Source organism: Pongo abelii, chromosome X (genome assembly GCF_028885655.2).
Source record: "Pongo abelii isolate AG06213 chromosome X, NHGRI_mPonAbe1-v2.0_pri, whole genome shotgun sequence".
Taxonomy (NCBI): Eukaryota; Metazoa; Chordata; class Mammalia; order Primates; family Hominidae; genus Pongo; species Pongo abelii.
In genome coordinates, this window is record NC_072008.2 from 3,587,416 (window position 1) to 3,614,345 (window position 26,930).

The window sequence follows — 26,930 nt, forward strand, 5'->3', positions numbered from 1 at the left end:
AGGATGCACTTGGCAAGTGGCCGCGTGACTTCTGTGGGCCTGTCCTCCCTCCAGGCCGCAAGCTGCAGGGCTTCCAGGAGCCCATCATTTTGGTTCAGGCTTATACTCCCTGTGCCAAGTTCGGGCTCTGGCAGAAAGCAGAAGCTCGGTAAGTGCTTGCTGAATAAATGATAGCGGGAAGAAGGCAGAAATCAGGCATGTCTGGGGAATCCAGCTGGCAAGGAGGAGGGTGGATTGGTAACTGGAGGAGTTTTAATTTCTCTGACTGGCATCAGCCAACAGCCAGCTTGATACGAGATTAGAAGCCTCTTGAGCCAGGAATTTCACTGCTTTCATATTCTCTGAAACATCTGAGGACTTGTGTGCTGCTTATACTTCAAAGTCACTCTCAGGTCTCCTCTCTTCTCTGGAAACTTCTCTCACCACAGGTCCTCACTGGCCCTGCTTCTTTTTGTTTTTATTTTTTTTAATTCTTAATTCTTAATTTGTTTTAGAGACAGGGTCTCATTGTCACCCAGGCTGGAGTACAGTGGCACCATCATAGCTCACTGCAGCCTCAACCTCCTGGGCTCAAGCAATTCTCCTGCCTCAACTTCCCAAGGAGCTAGGACTACAGGTACATGCCACCATGCGCAGCTAATTTTTTTATTTTTAAATTTATTTAATGTTTTAAAGAAATGGGGTCTCGCTGTGTTGCCCAGGCTGGGGTTGACCTCCTGGCCTCAAGAGATCGTCCTGCCTCAGCCTCCCAAAGTGCTGGGATTATAGGCACAAGCCACCACACCCAGCCTCCTGCTTCTCTTTGAATAAATACTGTATTAGGCCATTGTTGCATTGCTATAAAGAAATACCTGAGACTGGGTAATTTATAAGAAAAGAGGTTTCATTGGCTCATGGTTCTGCAGGATGTACAGGAAGCACAGCGTCAACATCTACTTCTAGGGAGGCCTCAGGGAGCTTCCAATCATGGCAGAAGGTGAAGGGGGAGCAGGGGTCTCACAGGGCAGGAGCAGGAGCAACAGCAAGAGAAAGAGTGGGGGGAAGGGCCACACTTCACAACAACAAGATCTTGCCAGAACTATTGAAAGGACAGCACCAAGCCATGAGGGCTCCTCAGCTATGATGCAAACACCTCCCACCAGGACCACCTCCAGCACTGGGGATTACATTTTAACATGAGATTTGGGCAGGGACAAATATCCAAACCATATCAAACACTTATTGGTTACTGGGTTCTGATGATAAGCATGAACACTTTATTGTCTATTTCTTTTTTGTTTTTATTATTATTATTTTTTGAGACAGAGTCTTGCTTTGTCGCCCAGGTTGGAGTGCAGTGGCGTGATCTCGGCTCACTGCAAACTCTGCCTCCTGGGTTCAAGCGATTCTCCTGCCTCAGCCTCATGAGTAGCTGGGATTACAGGCGCCTGCCATCATGCCTGGCTAATTTTTGTATTTTTAGTAGAGATGGGGTTTCACCATATTGGCCAGATTGGTCTCGAACTCCTGACCTCAGGTGATCCGCCCACCTCGGCCTCCCAAAGTGCTGGGATTACAGGCGTGAGCCACCACGCGCAGCCTTTATTGTTTATTTCTTAGCTGAAATAAAGAGAGTTGCTCAAGGCAACTGATGACAGAATGAGAAGCAAAATTTGGTGGGTCCATTGGCCAACTTGCAGATTCCTTTGCTATGTCCTCCTTAGGATAAGGGAAGAAAGACTCCATGGTGGTCATTGAATTCTTTTGCCTTGATTGTGGGTGGAGAAGGGGCTTGTTGGCAAGGTTCTGCGTTCCTGGGCTATTTGCTGGAGAATTTCCTCCCTTTGGAAATTCACAGGAGAGGAACTAGAAGAAAACTGAGTGCGTGCTCCATCCAGTCTTGTGAGGAAGTCCAAACCTTGAGGATCAGAGTTAGAGGCAGGGATCTGAGAAACCTGGTAGTGGGGAATGGCAAATGGATGCGTGATTGTGTGGTGCAACCGTTATGGTTGGCTTTTTTGTTGTTGTTGTTGTTGAGACAATGTCTCGCTTTGTCACCCAGGCTGGAGTGCAGTGGTGCAATCACCATTCATTGCAGCCTCAACCTCCCGGACTCAAGCACTCAGCTTCCCACCAGCAGCTTGGACCACAGGTGTACACCGCCGTGCTCAGCTATTTTTTAAAAAATTTTCTTGTAGAGACAGGGTCTCCCTACGTTGCCCAGGCTGGTCTCAAACTCCTGAGCTCAAGACTCCCAAAGTGAGTGATCCTCCCGTCTTGGCCTCCCAAAATGCTGGGATTACAGGCATGAGCCATCGCCTAGCCATGACTTGCTTTTCCTGGGCAGTTGGAGTGGGTCCCTGGGTAGGTTGGCTGAGTTTGAAGATGAGGTCTGGACAGGCATGGGCCACATCCCTATTTCTAAATCCAAGGGTTCTCCCTGAGGAGTGATGTTATTTCCACTGCCCCTCTGGGAACATTTGGCAATATCTGGAGATATTTTTGGTTGTCACTTGTGGGGGTGAAGGGTGAGGGTTCTCCTGGCATCTAGTGGGTCAGGGCCAGGGATGCTGCTAGACACCCTGCAATGCCCAAGACAGCCCCCAGCAATAAAGAATTATCTGGTGAGGCCAGGGGTTCAAGACCAGCCTAGCCAACATGGCGAAACTCCATCTTTACTAAAAATACAAAAATTAGCTGGACGTGGTGGTGCATGCCTGTAATCCCAGCTACTCGGGAGGCTAAGGCAGGAGAGTCGCTTGATCCTGGGAGGCAGAGGTTTTGGTGAGCTGAGATTGCGCCACTGCACTCCAGCCTGGGCAACAGAGTGAGACTTTGTCCCAAAACACACACACACACACACACACACACACAGAATTATCTGGAACCAAATGTCAATTGTGCTCTGTGAGCAGCTCTGCAATAAACAGATCCATGTGTTGGTGTCAATGGCCAAGTAAAGAGTCTATGGCTCAAAGGCCATTATATCTGTTAGGCATGTTGGCAACTGATGCCCATTCAGAGCCCCCAGACCAACTGGTTTCACACCCACAGACACAAACCGGATCCTAGTCTGCCAGGTCGAGGGTGACCCATTCACAGGAAGGTGAACAGAAATTGCAGGAGACTGTTGCTTCCTGTTCATCAAATGATAATTCTTGTTAAATACAATTTGGAATATTTTATTTATATTTTTTCTTACTTGTTTAGTTTTTAGTCAGATCCATCTTTCACATGACAAAGACACAGTTTTAGGTTTTAAAACACAGTTAAACCTTGGGGGGTGGATTGTGGAATTGAAGTTAATTTTCTGGCTTCTGAGTTTCATCAAAAGACTCTTAGATACTTCCTTGTCTTAGATACTGCCTTGTTGCAACACTCTAAAAAAAAAAGTCCAGTCCTCCTCCCTCCTGCAGTGAGTTAGGTGTACTGGGCCTAATTGAATCTTCCTTGGACAGGGATCCTGCATTACCCTGGGACCAGCGTTCAGCTGGGCTAACAAGCCCTCTCCTGTACTTTAAGGGTGATTTCTATGTAATGGCCCCAAGATGCACTCTGGAAGTTGCATTTTTGATTAACTCCCACCCATCTTCATCAACAGTGACTTCTTTCTTGGAATCAGACTTTGGAAAACAATTTTGATTGAGACATGTTCCGGCTCATTGAGGCTATAGAGTGCAGGCTGAGTATCCCTAATCCAAAATGCTTCGGCCCACAAGTGTTTCAGATTTCAGATTTCTTTTTTGGACTTTGGAATATTTTCATGTACATATGAGATATCTTGGGGATGGGACCCAAGTCTCAACATGAAACTCATTTCTGTTTCATATACACCTTATACACAGACCTTGAAGGGAATTTTATACCATATGTATATTTTTTATATGGCATAAAAATATATAGATATATTTTTGAGACAGGGTCTCACTCTGTCTCCCACTCAGGAGTGCAGTGGTGCGATCATAGCTTACTGCAGCCTCAACCTCCTGGGCTGAAGCGATCCTCCTGCCTCAGCCTCCCAATTAGCTGAGACTATAGGCATGAGCCACCACACCCAGCTAATTTTTAAACAATTTTTTGTAGAAACAGGATCTCATTGTTGTTGCCCAGGCTGACCTTGCACTTGTGGGTTCAAGTGATCCTCCTGCCTAGGCCTCCCAAAGTGTTGGGATTACAGGAGTGAGCCACCACACCCAGCCTATATAATATTTTTAATAATTTTGTGCATAAAACAAAGTCTTAACCACATTTTAACTGTGACCCCTCCCACGAGGTTAGGAGTGAAACTTCCCACTTGTGGCATCGTGTTTGCACTCCAAAAGCTTTGGGTTTTGGAGCATCTCAGATTTTGGATTTTTGGGTTAGGGTTTCTCAACCTATATTTTACTTTATTTTATATTGTTAGAGACAGAGTCTCATTGTGTCAGCCAGGCTGGGGTGCAGTGGCACGATCATAGCTAACCACAGCCTTGAACTCCTGGGTTCAAGTGATCCTCCTGCCTCAGCTTCCCGAATCACTGGGATTACAGGTGTGCACCACCGTGCCTAGCTTCAACCTGTATTTGTAACTATTTTTTGAGTTTATGGTGAATGCTATCTTTTTTTAGGGAGACTATGAAAATCAAATACAGATCCCCAAATGGTATGGTGGGAAGTTGGGTAGATTCACAAACTCCTTCAGCTCTAGAATAAGGGCGATAATGCACATAGAGCGCTTCCTCTGAATTTATTTGCCCTAATTAACCCTTCCTCCTGGCCTTGGTACCCTGGAGGTAGCTTAGAAACAATGTTCAGGCTTAGAGAGAAGCTCAGATGGTCCCACTTGGGTACGCAGGAGGCCTTCCCTCGTGGAAGCTGTATGGGGAAAGCAGATAAGCACTGGGATCTCCAGAGTAATTTTTCTGGTAGTGAAAACAAGAAGTGCTGCAGGTAATCAGTCTTTATTTTCTTCTTTTTCTGCCTTCATCCTTGGTCTGTTTGGCAGTTACCCAAATTACAAGACTTGACAGTCATTTCTATTTAATAAGCTTGCTTTGAAACTCAAGAAGCACCCAGTGTGCAGCTCTGTCAACAGGGAATCATTAATGCTGAACAGACAAAATGTGCATGTTTAATTGTTTTCATTGAAATAAGCGCCCCATATACCCCCTGCTATTTAATGAGTACACACAGGTTAACTAAGACCAGGACACCAGACACAGTTGCCATCTCTGATCACTTGCTTAAGCATGTGAAAACAGAAAACAGGCTTGGTTTTGGATGACAAATAAGATTTCACTTTTTTTTTTTTTTTTTTTGAGACAGGATCTTGCTCTGTCACCCAGGCTGGAGTACAGTGGCACAATCTCAGCTCACTGCAACTTCGACCTTCTGGGCTCAAGCAATCCTCCCACCTCAGCCTCCTGAGTAGCTGGGATCACAGGCATGCACCACCACACCCAGCTAATTTTTGTATTTTTAGAAGATATGGGGTTTCACCATGTTGCCCAGGCTGGTTTTGAACTCCTGGCCTCAAGTGATCTGCCTGCCTTGGCCTCCCAAAGTGCTGGGATTACAGGCGTGAGCCACCGCTCCCGGCCAGAATTTGCTTTTTTACTTTCACCTTCCGCTTCCACTTTAGCCTAATTCCCAAAGTGAAATAAGTCTGACTAATAGAGGAAGAATGAAGACATTTAAAAGCTTCTTTTTGGACATCTATTTCTCCCTTTCTGGACAGTTGGTGGTTACCAGTAAAAGCTAAGACACTGGCAAAACTTCTTGGCATTCCATTAGAATTTTAGTCAGGCTGCGGTACATCCCTGTTTCATAGGAAAAACTGGGAACCAGATTTATACAGGACACAGAAACCTGTATTTCTTCATATGTGAGAAGACGGGAATGTTGGCCCGACTATCATTGAATATCCTGAGTTTTACTACCTAATAAGGCCAGTTTTTCCTTCCTTCCTTCTTCCCTCCCTTCCTTTTCGTGCTTCACTTAAGAATCATGAGAATTATAACCCTACTTCCAGATTCTTGATTCTGAGATGGTGGCTTTGACATGGTACCTCTTCCCAGCATGGGGCCATCAGCTTTCCATCCAAACCGACTCAACTTGCTGCAACTGAACTCAGTGTCGTCCCCACCCAAGTCTGTCCCTCTTCCATCTTGTTTACTTAAATCGCTCCCTCGTCTAACTCATCATCCTGTCTGAAACCTTTCCATCACTTTTTAACAGATTCACCAAAGTCCATCTATCATACAGAAAAGCACACTATTGATGAGTCAGCAGCTCCCCAGATCTCATAAACTGAATGCTTCCCTGGAAGCGGCACCAGGTGAAGACGCGGAACATTGCCAGCGCCCTGCACGCCCTTCTGCCTCTTTTGAGTTGATGTCCTCCTTTCCCCTTTATCCTGGAGCCCTCACGCCTCCTGGGCCCTCTTCTCCTTTGTCCCTGAGTCCTGTCAGCGCTTCTCCCCATCTGTTCTCACTGTCAGCTTCAGGCTAGAACACAACTCTATCATGTCTGTCTCTTGTTCAAAAACCTACTCTTGCTGTCCAGAACTATGGTGTAAAAAAAGCCCTCAGTTTCTTAACCTAGACTCCAAGGTCCGCTTGGACTTGACTTCATCCCGTATTTACAGCCGTATTTCCCACAATTTTTCCTCAAACTCCTTATGATTGAGCCAAATGGAAATATGCAGAGACCCGGTAATATGGATAATAATGACAACAGAAATAGCTGAATGGTTTTGAACGTTTAACAATGCACCAACCAGGCTCTTGGTTAAGATGTAATCTATTTTGTTACTTATAGCAACCTCATGAGATAGGTGATATTGTTAACCCCACTTCACCGGAAGCTGAGTGACTTCCTCAAGGTCACACATCCTGTGAGTCATAGAACTGCCATCAAGACTCAAAGGGTCTGAGCTTGGGGCAAGCTCTATGTACAAGTGCCAAGGTTTCCCACATCGGGATTGTGCTCATGTCATTCCACCGTTCAGGGTGTACATGACCAATATTTATCCATGTCTGGGCCACTCTGCAAGACGCAGCTCACACGTGTCCCCTCCAGTGGGCTCTCCCTGGTTCCCCCCATTGGACGTGGTCTCTGAACACCCAGAACATTTTCCTCATCCCTCTTCTGACACACTTCCTTTAATTCATTGAACAAATACCATCAATTCTCATTATTCAAAGTAGCGGTGTTCTCTACAGTCTCCATGCACGCCAAATTAGCAAATATTAAACTTCTGCTCCTAGGAGAAACACACAGGTCGGGGTCTTGGAGCCTCTTGTCAAACATTTTTGTCAACGGATCAATACGTAATCTTGTTTTGTGTGTGTTCTGCTGAAGACACCTCATTTAATATATGTTATTGATCCATTAAGGTTGAACTCACGGCCAACGGCACTGTAACTCATACGTGAATAATAGCTGTCGAATGTGTATTTTCTCTATAAGGCACATCACAGCCTACTTGTTTTAGGAACAGAAGACAAGACTTCAGCTCTACACTTGGGGACCATTTTAATAAGTGAAATCATCAGAAGTACAAACATGCAAAAAACATGGCACGAGGTAGGCTGTGAAAAAGACACTGGTTTACAGCAATGAGAGCTGAAACAGGAAGGCAGAGGGTCTCCTCGTTTGACCTCAGCCGGGAACATGCATGTTGAGCAACTTCAAAGACTTTGACCACTCTGTGCATATCCGAGGATGACTGTGAAGCTCACTCAGCCGTGGATCACCCCCTTACACAGCTGCTGCACTTCGTGGCCCGGTCATGGCACTCCACACACATGACCTCCCATCCTTACCTGTCTTGCCTGGGCACAGATGGATGACTTCCTCAAGAACTGGAGAGCTCTGAGCACCCCTTAATGAGATGAGATTCCAGAGGATTCCCCTGAAGCCCTGACCAACCCCCGATGCAAAGGGATCTTGAGCCGCTGTGGTCTCACCTACGTAGATAACGATATTTGTAAACTTCTTCCTTTGCTTTGTGAATGCTCTGGCTGTTTGTAAATTCCTCTCACTGACTGCAGATCCTTTTACAAAGCCACCCACTCAATGGTAGGGTCCCTGTCTCTCTTCTCTCAGTGCTAGCATAGAGCTTCACCACGTAAGTGGTTATGCAATTAAATAAAACTTGAAAACCTACATGAGCAATACCACTAATTAGAAGGCGCTTACTTTATTCCAAAAAGAGTTATGCCAGACACATTCTGGTCTGCTTGCTAGAGTCTTCTTATTTCTTGAGCATACATCTTGTTGCTTTTGGAGGAGGATAAGATAAGAATACTGAGTGGCTTAGCTTGATTTCGTAGTCCCTTTGAGTGAACTAGATCCCTAGACCTGGGTTCATGGAGCCTGTGGAGCTGAGGCCAGAAAGAGAAGCAAAGTTCCTCAGAGCCCAAGAACTGTTGACCTTGGGTCCCTGTACAAGAGTCAGCAGGGCTGGAAATGCAGGCAGAATATTAGCTAGTATTGCACAGACACTTTTAATTGTTTTTTGTTTGTTTGTTTTGAGAATGAGACTCGCTCTGTCGCCCAGGCTGGAGTGTAGTGGCGCGATCTCGGCTCACTACAACTTCTGCCTCCCGGGTGGAAGCTATTCTCCTGCCTTAGCCTCCGGAGGAGCTGGGATTACAGGCACCTGCCACCATGCCTGGCTAATTTTTGTATTTTTAGTAGAGACGGGATTTTGCCATGTTGGCCAGGCTGGTCTCGAACTCCTGACCTCAGGTGATCTGCCCGCCTAGGCCTCCCAAAGTGCTGGGATTATAGGCGTGAGCCGTTGTGCCTGGCCCACACGCTTCTATTTGTATGGTTCTCAACATGCAGGTATGTGTTTTGTAACCAAGCGTAGCCCCCCGTTGGACATCGATGGGTTAGTTGGTGTGACTGGGTCCTTTCTTTTTTCTTTTCTTTTCTTTCTTTCTTTTTCTTTTTTCTTTTTATTTGTTTTGAGATAGAGTCTCACTCTGTCACCCAGGCTGGAGTGCAGTGGCGCCATCTTGGCTCACTGCAACCTCTGCCTCCTGGGGTCAAGCGATTCTCCTGCCTCAGCCTCCCGAGTAGCTGGGATTACAGGTGCGTGACACCACGCCCGGCTAATTTTTGTATTTTTTAGTAGAGACAGGGTTTCACCATGTTGGCCAGGCTGGTCTCAAACTCCTGACCTCAAGTGATCCGGCCGCCTCGGCCACAAAGTGCTGGGATTACAGGTGTGAGCCACTGTGCCAGGCCATGACTGGGTCCTTTCATGCTGGTCTTTCCATTTCTTTGCAGTCCTGGAAGCAGGCTACTTTGGGCAGCTGTCCTTGGCGGCTGCTCCCCTGCACCTTAGGATTCTTATGAAAAGTGACTCTATGCAAAGAGACACGCAGCTAATGCGTGCTGTAGGGTGAGTGGAGAGCCTGGGGGCTGGGCTGCAAAAACCTATGCAACCCAAGCCCTATCTGCCTGACCTTGAATTGGTTTACTACATGTCTCTCTCTTACCAGGCAAATCTCCAAGGAGTCGTTCACTTTGGACAGTGCGTCCCCAAATCAAAGATTGATTCATAAAAAGAACTGATGAAATGTTGCCTTTTGCTCAGGCACCCTATCACGCATGTTTTTCCGGAGTCCCTTGCCATTTCTTCCTTGCTGACTTAGAGTAATGATGGAGAACAAAAAGCCAGGAGGATAGAAAAAAGGAAAGCTGCGCTACCCAGAGAGTCTGGGGAAAGAGCCAGGCTTTTCTCCCCAACCCGCATCTTTTTTGGTTGTTGTTTCAAAGAACTTACTTTGCCCCATTCAAGCTGCAGGGGAATCTCTTTTGCTAGAGGGTGCGATCAAAGCGGGTGGGGCATCTCCATGCAGTGTGTAGGTCACAAAATAGCTCTGAGGACATTGAAGTCCTGTGGGACGTTGCACAATGACATACTAGACCCGTTAGACGCGCAGTGGGTTTCGCTTCCTGTACATTTCTCCGAAAAACCTGCCGAGTCATCGACAGTTATCACCACCTTGCAGAATTTATGAAAGCTTCTAAGCAGTCATCTGTATAGTTTCTTTTGCTTCTAGGGCTCCTTGTGCTCTTGTAATTTAAAATTTGTTTAAATAATAAAACCAACACACAACCTGGGGCAAAATTAAAATTCCAGGGAAGGCAGGCGAGGTTTTGCTGGATGGGATCCTTCAAGAAATGTGCAGATAAAACAAGGACCAGCAGCTCTTTTTCCTGAGTCTCCTGGAGCGAACAAGTCATTGTTAGGTGCATGGCTTGATAAAGAGAAGTGACAAGAAGATGGTATTTTAGACACTGAGAAATGAAAGCAAGTGTGCATCGTGTCTAATGCAAATTACTGCTGCCCCTAGAAAAGAGAGGTGTGTGACCACAATGAAAGGAATACGTTTAAAAAAATTTGCCAAGTTAGCAGATTTCTGTCTCAAGAATGTAAAAAAAACGATTTTTTTATGTTGAGGATTTTTTAAAGTTAAAAACAAGTCATCTCCTAAGAAAAGATAGGAATGTGATTCCTGAGCTGAGGGTATTTGCATTTCGAATTTTTGTTCCTACCTTTCAAGTAGGAATTGTGCCAAGAAAGCATAAACACAGAGAAGGAAATGGGTGTTTGTATTTGTAATACCTGCCTCAGGAGAGGGGGAGAAGCCAAGAAGAAAGGGTGTGTGATTAACTCCTGAGCGCACTTGGAACCCAATGCGGCCGGAGACGTGAGTTGTGGGCCAGGAGGTGGATCCCTGTGGCCGCAAAATTTTGCTGTGCGACTGCTTGCATCAGTGGTGTTGTGGACACCTTTAGGCAAGGTGTGTCTGTGGCTTGCTGGTATTTCAGCCAAGGAATGTGTCAGAGTGAGTTCAGCAGCCACAACTAGAGAGGATGTGTAGTGTTTCTGGGAGGGGCTTGTGTTGTTCTCAATTTCCGGGTACAAGGCTGGGTGCAGTGGCTCACGCCTGTAATCCAAACACTTTGGGAGGCCGAGGCGGGCGGATCACCTAGGTCAGGGGTTCGAGACCAGCCTGACCAACATGGAGAAACCCCATCTCTACTAAAAATACAAAATTAGCCAGGCGTGGTGGCGCATGCTTGTAATCCCAGCTCCTCGGGAGGCTGAGGCAGGAGAATCGCTTGAACGTGGGAGGTGGAGGTCGCGGTGAGCCGAGATCGCGCCACTGCACTCTAGCCTGGGCAACAAGAGCGAAACTCTGTCTCAAAAAAAAAAAAAAAAAAAAAAAAAAAAAATTCTGGGGACAGAGTGATGTTAGACCAGACAGTGGGTCTCAAACTGTGGGTGTGTTTCAGCCATCTGTGGTGCATGTTACAAAGGCAGTCACCTAAGATCTCAGCCTGGAGCTGGGATCCATGGAGCTGGGCAGGTTGAGGTGGTTCCAAGTTCAGTACAGGTGGTTCAAGGTCCCTACTCTGAGAAACTGACATCAAATGAAAGAAGACAAGTTTAGCGTGACAGTCCTTTACCATCACACCTCATCATTGGCAAGCCACACTGCTTAGCCACATTCAAAGTCACTGGCAAATGATTTTTTATTTTCAAGCGTGGGACAACTTAATTTTGTGAAATGTATATTTTTTGGTCATAGCATAAGCTACCACTCCTCAGTTGTTTTTGGCTGTTTTACAAACCAATCAAGAAATGTATGGCAAAAACAGCAAAAAGAAAGTCGATTTTAAAAATGTACGATGCATGTTTTCGTTGTATAGACATTAATAATGAAAACAAAAGGAAAATTTTGGCTCTCGAGAAAAATGGAAGTGCCTAAAACGTTAATTTTTTTTCTTTTTTTCCGAATACCCAGACGTCAAGGAGACTAAAATGTAAATTTTAACCTAAAAGTAGGAATGTTTTGGGTAGCTGGTTATAGTGTCATGCTTGTGATTTGGAAAACACTCTAATGTATCCTTTCCCTGATTATATAGAGATTAGCTAGTATTTTATGTGTAAGCAGGGCCAGCTTTGCTGCCTTGTGACAGTTCAGTCCCACGTGGACTGGTTTAATGTTCTGCAGCCTCCATATTGCAATGCCTCATCATGTTGTCTTTGAGTTTGTATTTCGAAAGCGACGGTCTGACGGGACAGTGGAGCATGAGCGCAGGGCTTGGAGGTGCCACCTCCCTGCCTCCCAGGCTGGACCCTCTGTGCTCCATTTCCCTGCCCCCATCCAATGATGCGGCTACTCTCTGCCTTCTGGCAGGCGCGGAGAGGTTCAGGTCAGCAGGCATGTGCCCCACCTGCCAAGTCGTGGGTGGGACCCCGGGAGCCTGTGAGAGTCCACACTGGCTCTCTGAGTATCCCTATGCCCAAAGAGGTGCTGCATTAAAAGTAAAAAGCAAAAGCCAGGCACAGGAGTGTGTGCCTCTAGTTCCAGCTACTTGGGAGGCTGAAGCGGGAGGATTGCTTGAGCCCAGGATGTCAAGCCTGCAGTGACCTATGATTGTGTCATTGTATTCTAGCCTGAGCCACAAAGCAAGAACCTGTCTCTAATAATAATAAGAATAAGTGAAAAAACACCATGACAGGTCCAGAACGACTGGGGAGGGGGGAAGGAAAAATCTTTCTTTTCTGCTTTTGAACAAAGGACCCCAAATTTACATTTTGCACTGTGCCCCACAAATCATGCAGCTGGTCCCATGTGTAAGTCATATATGAACACATCGCTCCACTGCAGGATGATGCATGCAGGTCCAAGAAAGGGGAAAAGGATGACTCATTCCCCCACAAACAATTCACAGGGAAAGAATTCAGATGGCTAATTGCTCACTTAACATAGTTTATAATTCCTAACATAGTTCTATAAATGTTGCACATTAAATTTTAAAAATCCATGGATGCTCTGTTTCTTTTTAAAAATAGTTATGCATTATTTGTTTCCCCAGTGCAGCTCTGTGCAGGGACAAGCAGTTGGATGGAATCATGCGCAACAGCTCCCTGTAATGTAGAAGTGACACACTGTCCCCAACTGCCACGTCTTGTTCCTCATAGGCGGGGCTACTCTCCTGGTGTTTGAAGGGACAACTTCAGCAAGGGGAGAGATCCCATGATTCTCCCAAAGACAGGAACGTGTAGTGAGAAGGCAGAATGGCACTCAGGACGTGCCCCAGGGACTGGTCGGCAGCCAGCAGCGGGAACAAGGACTGGCCAGATCCCTGGTCTTTGCTAATTTCATTGAGCTCATTACCATGCTCTGCTGCGAATGGAATTGTGTCTTTTTTCCAGTTATTCTTAACAATGGGTCTTCTTCTTCTTTTTTTTTAAATTTAGAAATGTTTTATTTCCTTGCAGAACTCAGTCTACCAATGGATCTTCTAAAGCAGTTATCCATGTAACCTCAGTGAATAGGCATGGTTCTTTCTCCCACCTCAATAAAACACAGCACACTTGGTATTACATAATTGGTTGGAAAATATTTTGAGAATATATATATATATATATATTTTTTCATGTAGTTAAAAATCAGCAAAGCAGAAATACATTTCTGTATACTCTTAAGTCAGTGATCCTCAACTGGGGGCAATTTTGCTCCTCCCATCCCAGGGGACATTTGACAATGTCTGGAGACAATTTTGGTTGTCACAATGGGGGGCGCGCCTGGCATTCAGTGGTGGAGACCAGGGATGTTGCCAAACATCTTACAATACACAGAGCAGCCCCCTACAATAGAATTATCTAGTCCCAAATGCCAGTGGTGCCGGGATTGACTTACATAAACGAATCTATTTTTACAAGTGTTATTTAGTTCCATTCCCCAGCAATAATCTAGCATTATTTCTTCCCCAGAAGAAGCTTCCATGAACCAGAATTCAGAATATTAACTTATAGGAGAATGCCTCCCAAAAGGCGATTGTGGGTTTGTCTCTATCATAAAATACAGAGGAACGTGCAGTCTGAGAATGTTCATAATGGGAGCAAAGTGGAGGCATGCAGCCCTGCCTTGGCAGTGTTGGAAGGAGTGTATCACGAAGCTCCAACCTTGCCCGTACAAAAAGGCAAAAAAATTGACAGGCAGCTTTCAAGAATTTGGATGTGCAGGCCACACCCCAGACCAATGAAACCCCAGTCTCTGTCAGTGGGACCTGGGTGGTGGGAGTGTTTGAAGCTCCCAGAGTGCCCCCAATGTGGGGCCAGACTGGAGCATCACAGGACACATGGTTTAGATGTGGGGTAAGTGGGGTTAGCTGTGCAGGAGGCAGTGACCAAGGGATAGGACCAATACCCCTCCACGTAAGCTAAGGCAACTGACGCTTGTGCAAATCCACTGCAAATCAGCCCTCATTTAAATAATAACTGTACAGTCAGAGACTGTGGCTGGGATCCAGCATTGGCTGGGTTCTACATGGCACACATGGGATTAATAACATCAAGCATGGAGATATTGGTGAGAAGGGGGAAGGAGAGGCAGGAACAAGCTCTCTTTTATTCATTACTGAGAATTCTCCTTCCAACTTATTTTATAGTTAACTACAAGATCTGTTTAGTCAATGAAGTGACTGGAGCGTTTTCTTTTTTTTTTGTTTATTTTTTGAGACAGGGTCTCACTCTATCCCCCAGGCTGGAGTGCAATGGTGTGGTCTCAGCTCACTGCAACCTCTGCCTCCTGGGCTCAAGCGATCCTCCTGCCTCAGCCTCCCGAGTAGCTGGGACTACAGGCACCTGATACCATGCATGCCTGGCTAATTTTTTTTTTTTTTTTTTTTTTTTTTTTTTTTGAGGCAGAGTCTCGCTCTATTGCCCAGGCTGAGTGCAGTGGCGCCATCTTGGCTCACTGCAACCTCTGCCTTCCATGTTCAAGAGATTCTCCTGCCTCAGCCCCCTGAGTAGCTGGGATTACAGGCGTCAGGTCCGCCATGACGCCTGGCTAGTTTTTGTATTTTTAGTAGAGATGGGGTTTCACTATGTTGGCCAGGCTGGTCTTGAACTCCTGACCTCAAGTAATCCGCCTGCTTTGGCCTCCCAAAGTGTTGGGATTACAGGCATGAGCCACCACGCTCGGCCACACCTAGCTAATTTTTGTATTTTTTGTAAAGATGGGGTCTCACTATGTTGCCCAGGCTGGTCTCGAACTCTTGAGCTCGAGCAATCTGCCTGCCTTGGCCTCCCGTAGTGCTGGGACTGTAGGGGTGAGCCACTGCACCAGGTCGAGACTAGAGCCTTTTCTGTAGTTGAGACCACAGTTTCTCTATGTCAGCACCGTGAACATTTGGGACTGGAGCATGCTCTGTGGTGGCGCCGTCCTGTGCACAGTAGGGGGTTGACCAGCATCCCTGGCCTCCACCCATGGGATGTCAAGAGCACCCCCCGCACCTGTTTGAGACAACTCAAAAAGTCTGCAGACATTGCCTAATATCCTTTCTGGGGTAAAATGCCTGCTGGCTGAGGGCCACTGGTCTAGACCGGTGCTTTTTAAATTGCTGAGGTGCGTATCTCAAAAATTAGTCGGTTGTGCATTCAGTTGAGTGGGTAGTGACTAGCACTGAAAGCATTAAATGGAAGTGGATAGCCCAGAAAATTGTAGAATGAGCCCATGGCAAGGGGAAGGATAAGTTCACGAGCATCGTGTCACATTTTGGTCACATATATGTGTATGTGGGTCTTGTGTTTCTGTGTGAAATGTTCTTCTTACTGTGGATGGGAGTTTCCTGGGGGAGAAGGAACCACCGAAGAGCCCACGCTAGTCAGATGAGGTTAGTTCAAGGAAAGCCTCAGGAGGCAGGGCTTAACCTCATACATCACCAGGGACATAAATTGATGGATTGGTATTATTATTATTATTATTATTTTATTATTTTTATATATTATTTTTATATTATATATTATATAATATATATATTTTCTATATATTATATATTATGTAATATATATTTTCTATATATTACATATTATGTAATATATATATTTTCTATATATTACATATTATGTAATATATATATTTTCTATATATTACATATTATGTAATATATATATTTTCTATATATTACATATTATGTAATATATATATTTTCTATATATTACATATTATGTAATATATATATTTTCTATATATTACATATTATGTAAATATATATTTTCTATATATTACATATTATGTAATATATATATTTTCTATATATTACATATTATGTAATATATATATTTTCTATATATTATATATTATGTAATATATATATTTTCTATATATTATATATATTTATATTATATATATAATTATTATATATTATATATTTATATTTTATATATAATTATTATATATTATATATAAATATATAATGATTATATATTTATAATAATAATATTATTATTATTATTATTATCATTATTTTAAAGACAGAGTCTTGCTGGGTCTCCCAGGCTGGAGTTCAGTGGTGCCATCTCAGCTCACTGCAATTTCCACCTCCGTGGTTCAGGTATTCTCCTGCCTCAGCCTCCCGAGTAGCTGGGATTACAGGCATGTGCCACCACGCCCAGCTAATTTTTGTATTTTTAGTAGGGACAGGGTTTTGCTATGTTAGCCAGGCTGGTCTCGAACTCCTGGCTTCAAGTGATCTGCCTGCCTCAGCCTCCTAAAGTGCTGGGATTATAGGTGTGAGCCACCGTGCCCAGCAATTTATGGATGATTTTGTATGGCATATGGGAAAGGCAGCGAAACACCATGGCAAAGATGATCTGGTGCAGAGTGTCTTGGGAACCAGCAGGAAGGCAGAAAAGGCTGGAAGGACTGAGATCAAGTGCATTCACAAAGCAACGAGGGCTTAGACCCAAGTAGGAAAGCAGAGAAGTGGTCTTGAAGAAAAAGCCAGGATTTGTCACAGATTTGCTCTAGCACATGCTAGCTTTAGAGTGGCCTATCCTGAAGGTATTTTGCCTTTAATAGGTCTATAATAGGGGCCTTTTTTCACTTGGAGACAGTGCCTGCAAAAATGATCTGTTACACTATAACTTTTTATTGTTTTTTGTTTGTTTGTTTGTTTGTTTTAAGAGACAAGGGTTTTGCCGTGTTGTCTGGGCTAGTCTCGAACTCCTGAGCTGAAGCGATCTACCTGCCTCGGCAGCCCAAAGTGCTAGGATTACAGGAGTAATCCACTGCGCCCGGCCAACACTATAACATTTTTAAACTTGAGAGTTAATCAAACTCAAAAAGAGTTTCTTGAGATACAATTTACATAGCGTAAAATTCACCCATTGTAACTGCATAATTCACTGTTTTGTTTTTAGTAATTTACAGAGTTGTGCAATCCTGATGGTAATCTAATTTTAGAACATTTCCATCACCCCAAAAAGAAACCTGGTGCAGGCTGGGCTCAGTGGCTCATGCCTGTAATTCCAGCACTTTGGGAGGCTGAAGCGAGGGGATCGTTTGAGTCCAGGAGTTTGAGACCAGCCTGGGCAATGTGGAGAAACCCCATCTCTACAAAAACACAAATATTAGCCAGGTGTGGTGGTGTGCCCCTGTGGTCCCAACTATTAGCGAGGCTGAGGTAGGAGGATCAATTGAGCCTGTGAAGTTGAGGCTGCAGTGGGCTGTGATTGAGCCACTGCGCTCCAGCCTGGGCAACAGAGCAAGGGCCCGTCTCAAAAAAGAAAAAAAAAAAAAAAAAGAAAGAAAGAAACCTTGTGCCCACTGGCAGTCTCTCCCCATCCTTGTCCTCCCCTCACCAGCAACAACCACTAATCTACTTTCTGTCTCTAGCCTGTTCTGGACATTTCTTATAAAATAAATCATACGATATGTAGCCTTTTGCGTCTTAGCATAGTGTTTTCAAGGTTCAACCACGTTTTAGCATTTCAGAACTTCATTTCTTTTTATGGCTGAATAATATCCATTGTATGGATAGAGCACATTTTGTATATCCATGTATCCATTGATGGGCATTTGGATTGTTTCCACTTTTTGGCTCTCATGGGTGATACTGCTGTGAGCTTTCATCTAGGAATCTGTGGATGCATGTTTTCATTTCTCTTGGGTAGACAGATATGGTTGATCACATTGTAACACTGATATTATTGATTAAATTATTGATTATTGATTAAAAGAACTGAAGGTCCACTATGCGAGCCAGCATTCTGAAGATACCAGAATGGCTCTGGAGTTAATTCTTTCTTACTAAAGAAATGGAAGTCAAGGGGTGATGATTTGTGGAAGGCAAGGCTGTGTATTGTTCTCAAATTTCTTCTTTTTATGTTCAGTATTCAATATTCCTCATCAAGTTGTGTGATGGACGCAGAAAGAGAGGTTCCTTCAAGCCAACCGCCAGCCACCTGGGGGACTCTTCATCAACTCAGGCCATGAGCTTTGAGGCCTGTGAACTTCATCATTAACACGTGACTGTTTTCTTTCACTGTGACGCCGAAAATCATGTCCCACGTTGAGATTTGTGCCTTTCATCTTGGCCTGGCACGGTGGCTCACACCCTTAATCCCAGCCCTTTGGGAGCCCGAGGTCGGTGGATCATGAGACCATCCTGGCCTTCATAGTGAAACCCCGTCTCTACTAAAAATACAAAAATTAGCTCGGCGTGGTGGCACGTGCCTGTAGTCCCAGCTACTCGGGAGACTGAGGCAGGAGAATCCCTTGAACCAGGGAGTTGGACGTTCAAGGGAGCAGTGAAATGAGATGGCGCCACTGCACTCCAGCCTGGTGACAGAGCGAGACTCCATCTCAAAGAAGAAAAAAAAAGTCACTCAGGGCCGGGTGTCCTGGTTCACGCCTGTAATTTTACCACTTTGGGAGGCCGAGGCGGGCGGATGACTTGAGGTCAGGAATTCAAGACCAGCCTGGCTAACATGGTGAAACACCATCTCTACTAGAAATACAAAAATTAGCGGGGCGTGGTGGTGGGCGCCTGTAATCTCAGCTACTCAGGAGGCTGAGGCAGTAGAATTGCCTGAACCCGGAAGGTGGAGGTTGCAGTGAGCTGAGATCGTGCCACTGCACTCCAGCCTGGGGAATAGAGTGAGTCTCCATCTCAAAAATAAGAAAAAATAAAATCCACTATCCTGCTAAAACGCACATATGTATATATATCAACATACAAAACACTTTAGTAGAGAATATAACAGAAGGGAACATTTCCGCTCCCCACCGCCAATATTTAGGCTTTGCAGGACATCCCCAGAACGTGGCGGGCAGTGCTTTGGGAGAGAGGGCTCCTCCCGAGGCTCTGGGATATTAGGATATTGGCGATGCCCCCCAGACACCTGGAGCACCCCCTACTGTCCTGTTTTGCTCACCCTCTTTTTTTTTTTTTTTTTTTTTTGTTGAGATAGGGTCTCGCTTTGTCACCCAGGAGGGAGCACGGTGGCACGATCATGGCTTACTGCAGCCTCAACCTCCCAGGCTCAAGCAATCCTCCCACCTCAGCTTCCCAAGTAGCTGTCACCCTCTTTTCTGACATAAGGTCTAACTAAGGTCAAGAATCAGCTTTAGGCTTGGAAACTTGGCCAATGTTTTCTGCCTTTAACTCTAGAAAGTTTCAAACAGGAATTCCAAACAACCCCAGTGCAGGCAATGGCAACAGACGGACCCATGGTGCAGAGGAAACTGTATTCATTTCTTGCACTGAAGCTAGTGAAGAAAAAGGTGACTTATGTGACTACACGATGGGGAATAACTTAGGATACCGTCCTTAAATGTTAAACAAGAGGAATACTGTGCAAGAGGGATATGGTTACTACATTCTGGCATATACAATTACACGCGGTGGAATTGAAGCCCTCATTTAAAGTATAATTTTGAAAAATATTTAGTGACCTAGAAAAATATTTATTTTTTAATACTAGGTAACCACATCGGAATGCTGAACTATTTATACAGAGTGAGCCCGATTTTATTATTTACCTCACCTCCGCCCTCAACTCCCATTTTTGGATGGGAAAATTCTTCCACACAGAGGAAAACGACAGGCACGTTATGAATGCAAACGTCAACGTCGGTTTTCTCTGGGAATTTTTATTTTCTTGGACAGAAAGGTGGCTACACTTTGTTTTTTATTAGGAAGAGAAGACGCTTTAACATCTAAGTAGTGAAGCTACAGCGGAGTGAAGAAGCCCCTTCACCCATCAGATGGCTTAAGAACGTCATCCTGGCGTCTTCCAAAACTCTCGAATCCCCTCCTGCCGTGATGACACAGAATCAGAGGCTTCCAGGGGTACGCTTAGGGGGCGTCTGATGCGCAGGTGCACACGGCAGCTACTGAGCCCCAACTCTGGAGTGTTCTTACTCAGGGATTTAATTATAGGGCGGGGTCGTCAGGAGCAGGTCGCCCACTGCCCTGCAGGAACCCTTTTTGACCTTCAGTAGAGACGGAGCCCTAAAACTTTGGGCCTGATTTTCCCTTCCCCAAATCCTCCTCGTGCCCTTCCCAGGCACTTCCTCACCCCCAGAGACTCCCTTCTTTACCTCTGTCCCCAAGTTCCTCTCCCCCCAGGCCTTCTCAAGGGCTCCCCCGCAGCAGGACCCCTCTGCCGTCCCCTTTCCTGTTTCAGAGTGTCGCGGCGTTCTGGGAACCACAGCACCCCCCAACAGCCCTGAGATCCCCGGGGGAGGACCCGGTGAACCTGAGCCGTGTTTTGGGAGCACAGGGAGACACCCGCGCGCGGGCGGCCGGCGGCGTGGGGGCGGGGCGCTGCGAGTGCGCAGCTCTTCTAAGGTCCTCGGTAATTCTTTCCCGGTCCCTGTAGGGCGCTGGCACAGACCGGCCCCAAGTCTGATCCTGGGGGAGGGGAGAAGAGAGGGGAGGGGAAGGGAGGAGGCTGGAAGACTAAGAGGGAGGAGGGAGGCTGTGGCCTAAACTCCAATGCAGGGAGGGGAGGCTAGGAGGGGGAAGGGAGGGACAGAGAGGGGATGAAAAGCAGAGGAGGAGGGGGAAGGGGAGGCGGAGGAGAGAGGGGTGCAAAACGGAGGAGGAGGGGGGAGGAGGGAGGGGGTGAAAAGCAGAGAAGGATGGGGAGGGGAGAGGTGGAGGGGAGAAGGAGGGGGAGGGTAAAAAGCAGAGGGGGAGGGGAGGAAGAGGGAGGGGTGAAAGCAGAGGGGGAGGGAAGGAGGGAGGGGGTGAAAGCAGCGGGGGAGGGGGAGGGGAGGAGGGAAGGAGCAGGGGGAGGGTAAAAAGCAGAGGGGGAGGAGAGGAGGAGGGAGGGGGTAAAAAGCAGAGGGGGAGGGGAGGAGGAGGGAGGGGGATGGGAGGTGAGGGAGGGAGGACAAGGGGAAGTGAAAAAGGGAGGAGGGGGAGGGGAAGTGAAAGAGGGAGAAGGGGGAGGGGAAGTGAAAGAGGGAGAAGGGGGAGGGGAAGTGAAAGAGGGAGAAGGGGGAGGGGAAGTGAAAGAGGGAGAAGGGGGAGGGGAAGTGAAAGAGGGAGGGGGGAGGGGAAGTGAAAGAGGGAGGAGGGGGAGGGGCGCCACCCAGCCTCTTTCCGGAGGAGACTTATTTAGATGCAATGGCCAATTTTTTTTTTAAACCAGACTGTATAAATTTACAGTTTCCTTTTCAGCTGAAGCAGACAATGTTAAAACACATTAGATTCTCTGTTTCGGAATGCAAATTAAACATAGGCAAGCTCTTGGAAGGCTTCATTGAGGGCTTAAGAAAATAGGAGATTGAAAACGTTGATGCTTGAGTAAGGCAAGAGATTTTAGCCTTGTAGCAATGTGGTCGTGTGTGTTTACTTAAAAAGAGAAAATTGCTTAATAATAAAACGGCCCTAGTCTTCCTTGAACATAACAGGAAGCAGTGCTTAAAAAAAATTTCTTTTTTTTTTTACAGCCACCATTTATTTGTCGGTGCACAGGGAGGGGGTGCGGTTGAGGCAGGGTTGGGGTAGTCACACCAGGCACTCCCCAAAGCCTGCTCACCCGGCCCCTCCAACCCCAAGGAGTGGAACCTAGAAGCAGCCCCTAGGGGCTCTCCCCTCTAATCTAGAAATGACTTTCCTAAATAGCTGTCACTATAAACTAGGTTCCTTTCTGTTCTCTGTCCCCTTTTTTCACCCCCAAAGCAAAAACAACAAAAACACAACCTAATAGAAAAGCCCCTCCCACCCCAACTAAAAACAAGCAGAACACTCGCTCCAAATTCTGCTTCTGCTGTTCCTGCCCCGTTATGGGAGCCTTGTGGGCTATTTTCTGCTCTTTTCTCCCCCTGGAGAGTTATTTAAGTCCTTTAAATGCCATTCTGTGCACACATAACTTAAAAATGGTCTGGCACGGGGGAAAAGTTGGCAAATGTCTAGTTCACAATCTGTTGCCGTTATGTGAAGCCAGATTCAGTAAAAACTCTATTGGCTTCCGGAGCCAGGTTACGCAACATCTTAAAAGGGTTTGGGGATGTGTCTGCAGGAGGGGGAAGGGGGACCTGAGAGGGGAAATACCGAGCTGGGTGTCACATGTAAGTTTGCTGTACTGGGGATGGCCGTGGACACAGACGGGTGACGGGAGCTGCACCATTTCAGTCTTAAGAGCAAGAAGCCCCCCTGCATTTTAACTGTGTGGGCTTTGAAAATGGGGGTGAGGGGACCAAAAGGCCTTCCCGGGCCTTGAGTTCCTGTAGGGTCTCCACATTGAGATGGCGAGTGGGGGATGGGCCCGTTATGAGCCGGCTAGGGCTGCCATGCCAGAGCAGCAGACGGGGATTCCCTCACATCCTGGAGGCCACATGTTTGAAACCCAAGTGTCACAGGGCTGCTTTCTCCCGCAGCCCCTCTCGGTGGCTTGTAGACGGCCTGTGTCCTACGATGGTCGTCCCTCTGTGTGTGCCTGTGTCCTCATCGCCTCTTCTTGTAAGGACTCCAGTCCTACTGGACCAGGGCCCACCCTAATGACCTCATTTTAATTTAATTACCTCCTTAGAGATCCTGTTTCCAAATACGGTCACATTCCAAAAGGTAGTGGGGATTAGAGCTTCAGCCTTTGAATTTTAGGGATTATTCCCCATTATGGGATGGGGAGAACACTTAAGAGGCTTGATAAGGGAAGCAGAGAAGGTGGGGAAGGAGTTTGCACCCCTTGGGCACCCAGGCCTCGGGATGCCCCGGCCCCTCAGCCCCTGGGTTTGCAGACTGGAGAGCAGGGCTGCTCCCGGGGAAGTGGGTGGGGTGGGGGCGGGGTAGCTGTTAACTGCTAGACTTGGGCCTGTCGCCCATATGACAGCTGCATTTTTAATTCTCTTTTGGAATATTCCTTCTGTATTGCAGTTTCACCGTAGCCTGAGAGCCAGCTGGATAAGCTGCTAGGAACACAGGATTCCCTAGTGATAGCGCAGGGCAGCAGTGGTGTCTCAGTGTCTTGCTCACATCTGTGTGCTTGGCAGCTGGGAGGGAGCCCCAGGTAATTCTGCAGACTAAAGGAGGGGAGGAGCAAGCTCACCCTGTGGGTTTTCAGGATGCTAATTTAATCTTCGTTGTTTGTACTTGACAGAAACCACAAAGCTTGTTTATCCAAAGCAGTATCTTTTGTGGTGAAACGATTATCAGTAATTATTAAGAAACCGACGGAGTCTTCTCCTTGGCCACTGAAAAACTCAGAAATGTGGGGAGAAATATCAGAGTTGTGGATGATCTGATATCATGAATTTTCTTAGGAAGGAGATGACCAGAGGCGAAAGTGTATTGGAGCTTCCATCTCGGTGGCTTCTTTTAAGGTTTGGTTCCAAATGGTGGTGACTCCAGAGAGTTGATGATCTCAGAATGCTTTTGAATTTGCACAGCGAAGCCTTCAAGTCCTGCCTTGGCAGTTTCAACAGAAGCATAAAGGATTCAAGGAACCACAGACATGATGGTGGAGACATTTGTGGTGGTGATTTTCCTGGCAAAGCCCTGGGGAGCCGGCTGGCTTGGTCAGCTGTAGGCAGTTTGTCCTTTCCCTCTGGGGGAAACCCACTTTGTCCAGGACACTCTGGAGTCCTTCGGGCCATTCACGATCTTTCCCCCTTTATTCAAGCTCACCTTTCTCTCTCTCTTTTTTTTTTTTTTTATTTGAGACGGAGTCTTGCTCTGTTGCCCAGGCTGGAGTGCAGTGGCGCGATCTCGGTTCACTGCAAGCTCCGCCTTCCGGGTTCACGCCATTCTCCTGCCTCAGCCTCCCGAGTAGCTGGGACTGCAGGCGCCCGCCACCACGCCCGGCTAATTTTTTGTATTTTTTTAGTAGAGACGGAGTTTCACCGTGTTAGCCAGGATGGTGCTCATCTCTGTTTAAGGAACAGCCGAGCGTCCCTGGAGGCGCCAAGTCTTCTCTTCTACGGAACTGCGGAACTGCGCAAGCAGGAATCTCTATGAGGATTCCTAGGAATTCTGTACCTGAGTGAATGCAGACTTTTTGCACCAGCTTCCAGTAGGTGATTCACTAGAGGCCAGAGGCAGGGGAAATGGAATCATTCACTCATTCTTTCGTGCCTTTTGTTTCCTGCTTCTAAACTCTTGCTTCTTTTGTGTGTATTTTATTTTGTTTGCCTTAGCTTCTTAAGTCAGGGGGGGTTAGAAGAGAAGGAAGGTGTTTGAAATATACAAGTGAGAAAGGAACGGAAATTGCTGCTTGGTCATAGCACCAAAGGAAGGTGAAAATATGTGTAGTGGACGTGGGTAGTTTTTGTCTGACTACGTGTTCGGCCTCTATCTTTCGGTTAAAACAACTCAAGTTTTCTCTGGGGAACACAGGCTGTTATTCTCAGTCCCTGAGATACAGAGCTCCTGCGCTTGGGGCCCAGGTCTGGCCAAACGGCATCTCATATTTCTTGTCCACGGTGACTTCTTAACCTAAATCCTGACCCAGAGACAGCCAGATCTGGGCTTCTATTAGAATTCTTGACAAAGGTTTGTTTTTGTTTTTGTTTGTTTGTTCTTTTTGCTAGGGTTGCTAAACAGGTACCAGTAAACCCGGTGATGAAAAAAAACCCATCATTCTTATCACTCCTTGAGACCGAAAATGGTACTGAGGAATATGGAGCTAAGGGGTGACACCTCTCTGGATAGCATGGGAATACCTGGATCTAGCCAAGCCTGAAGGCCACACATGACATTTGCAGTTATGTGAACCAATGTGTTTCTTTTCTTTTCTTTTTTCTTTTCTCTTCTCTTCTATTCTTTTTTCTTTCTTTCTCTTTCCTTCTTTCTTTTTCTTTCTTTCTTTCTCTTTCTTTCTTGTAGCCCCATTTGACTTTAGTTTCAAATGCTTATCACTGAAAAATGTTCTTGGCTTATTGAAATACTAACCTCTATTTTGTTGAGTATTAACATTATAGGCCAGGCACGAAGGCTCGCACCTGTAATCCCAGCACTTTGGGAGGCCGAGGCGGGTGATCACCTGAGGTCGGGAGTTTGAGACCAGCCTGACCAACATGGAGAAACCCCGTCTCTATTAAAAATACAAAATTAGCCGGGTGTGGTGGCACATGCCTGTAATCCCAGCTATGCAGGAGGCTGAGGCAGGAGAATGGCTTGAACCCGGGAAGGAGGTTGCGGTGAGCTGAGATCGCACCATTACATGCCAGCCTGGGCAACAAGAGCGAAACTCCGTCTCAAAAAAAAAAAAAAAAAAAATATATATATATATATATATATATATATTTATATAAAATTTGATGCTGTTGGAGCCACAGAGCATTTTCCTCCTTCCCTTTTATTTTTTATTGTGACTTATGACCTATAAGTGTTAAAGAGCATTCCAGAGACATATACATGTTATTGAACCAGTGATTTCCCAAGTGAAGAGGCAGAACATTGCCATTTGCTCAGGGGCCTCGTGCGATTACCATTGCACTAGAAGTCTCTCACCATTGGAAGCTACCACTGTTTGGGCTTTTGGGGAAATCATCTCTTTGCTTTTTTTTTTTTTTTTTAATAATGTCCTCTATGTGCGCATCCTCAACAAGAAGTAATTTTGTATTAATGGAATCATACAGCATGTATCTTCTGGGGTCTTGCATCTGTCACCAACGTTGTATGTGCAATGTTCCTATCTGCTGTCACTGTAGCTCATTCATTCTCAATGCTATCATAGCATCCCACGTATGACAGTACGCAATGTATCCATTAGGGAGTACCTTGTGTACTGGATGTTTACTGTAGAGAATTTATTGAAGTCGATCAGTGCAACAGAGCTCATATTGGAAACAAACTGAAATGTGCATCACTCTGTGCAGAAGCCCAGTCTTGAATCAGCCCCGCCATCTGCCGTCCTTGGTCCACATCGAAGCAGTTGATGGCTGCGAAGGAAAAATTGCACAACTGAGCAAATCTGTGTTACTACAGCATTGTGATCTTCAACCCCAGCTGGGCCCTCCTGAGAGCAAGTGATTCTATGCATCCCTCTTTAGCCCTGTCTTCCATCCTTTGTTAAATGATCAGTGCTTCCCCCAGCCCCTTCCCTGCACATTCTCAGCAGATGGCTTTGCCTCTTTAAGGAGGTCATTGGGCAGGAAGTTCTTTCATTTCTTAACTTAGCAGCAAGGAACCTTATCTACATCCATGCCCTTCATGCCTGCGGTTCCAGGGCCCAGTTGTCCTGTTTTTTCCAGGTCACCCACACTTGTGCCCTGCACCCCCTCTAGTACCCCCTATCCTTGTCTTTGTGCTCTCCCTTCCCCACGTGAGACAATCTGACGATGTCTGTGCATATCCTTTGCCTTAAACCTCATCTTCGTTGTCCTTGTGTGGAACCGGATGTTTTCAGTTCTCATCTGAATTATTGCGTTAGTTTTCCTGATTGGTCTGCCTTTAATGCTTGCCTCTTTTGGTTCAAGCTGTATTCCGCGTTAGTTTTCCTGATTGGTCTCCCTTTAATGCTTGCCTCTTTTGGTTCAAGCTGTATTCCTCTACAGAAGCCACAGTAATGCTTCTGAAATACACATCTGACGATGTGAATCTGTGTTCATTTCCTGGGGCGGCTGTAGCAAATTACCATGAACTGGGGGTGGCTTACAACAGCAGAAATGCTTTCCTCACAGCTCTGGAGGCCACAG

General features: G+C 46.1%; 1 long non-coding RNA gene across 1 annotated transcript in view; it reads left to right on the top strand.

The window, feature by feature from the left end:
• LOC112131037 (uncharacterized) overlaps window positions 1-18,464 on the top strand; it is a 97,941-nt gene extending 79,477 nt beyond the window's left edge. Inside the window, exon 3 of the long non-coding RNA XR_008518001.2 lies at window positions 18,173-18,464. This is a non-coding gene — a long non-coding RNA (uncharacterized LOC112131037). The remainder of the gene's footprint in view (window positions 1-18,172) is intronic.
• Window positions 18,465-26,930: the final 8,466 nt, after the last annotated feature.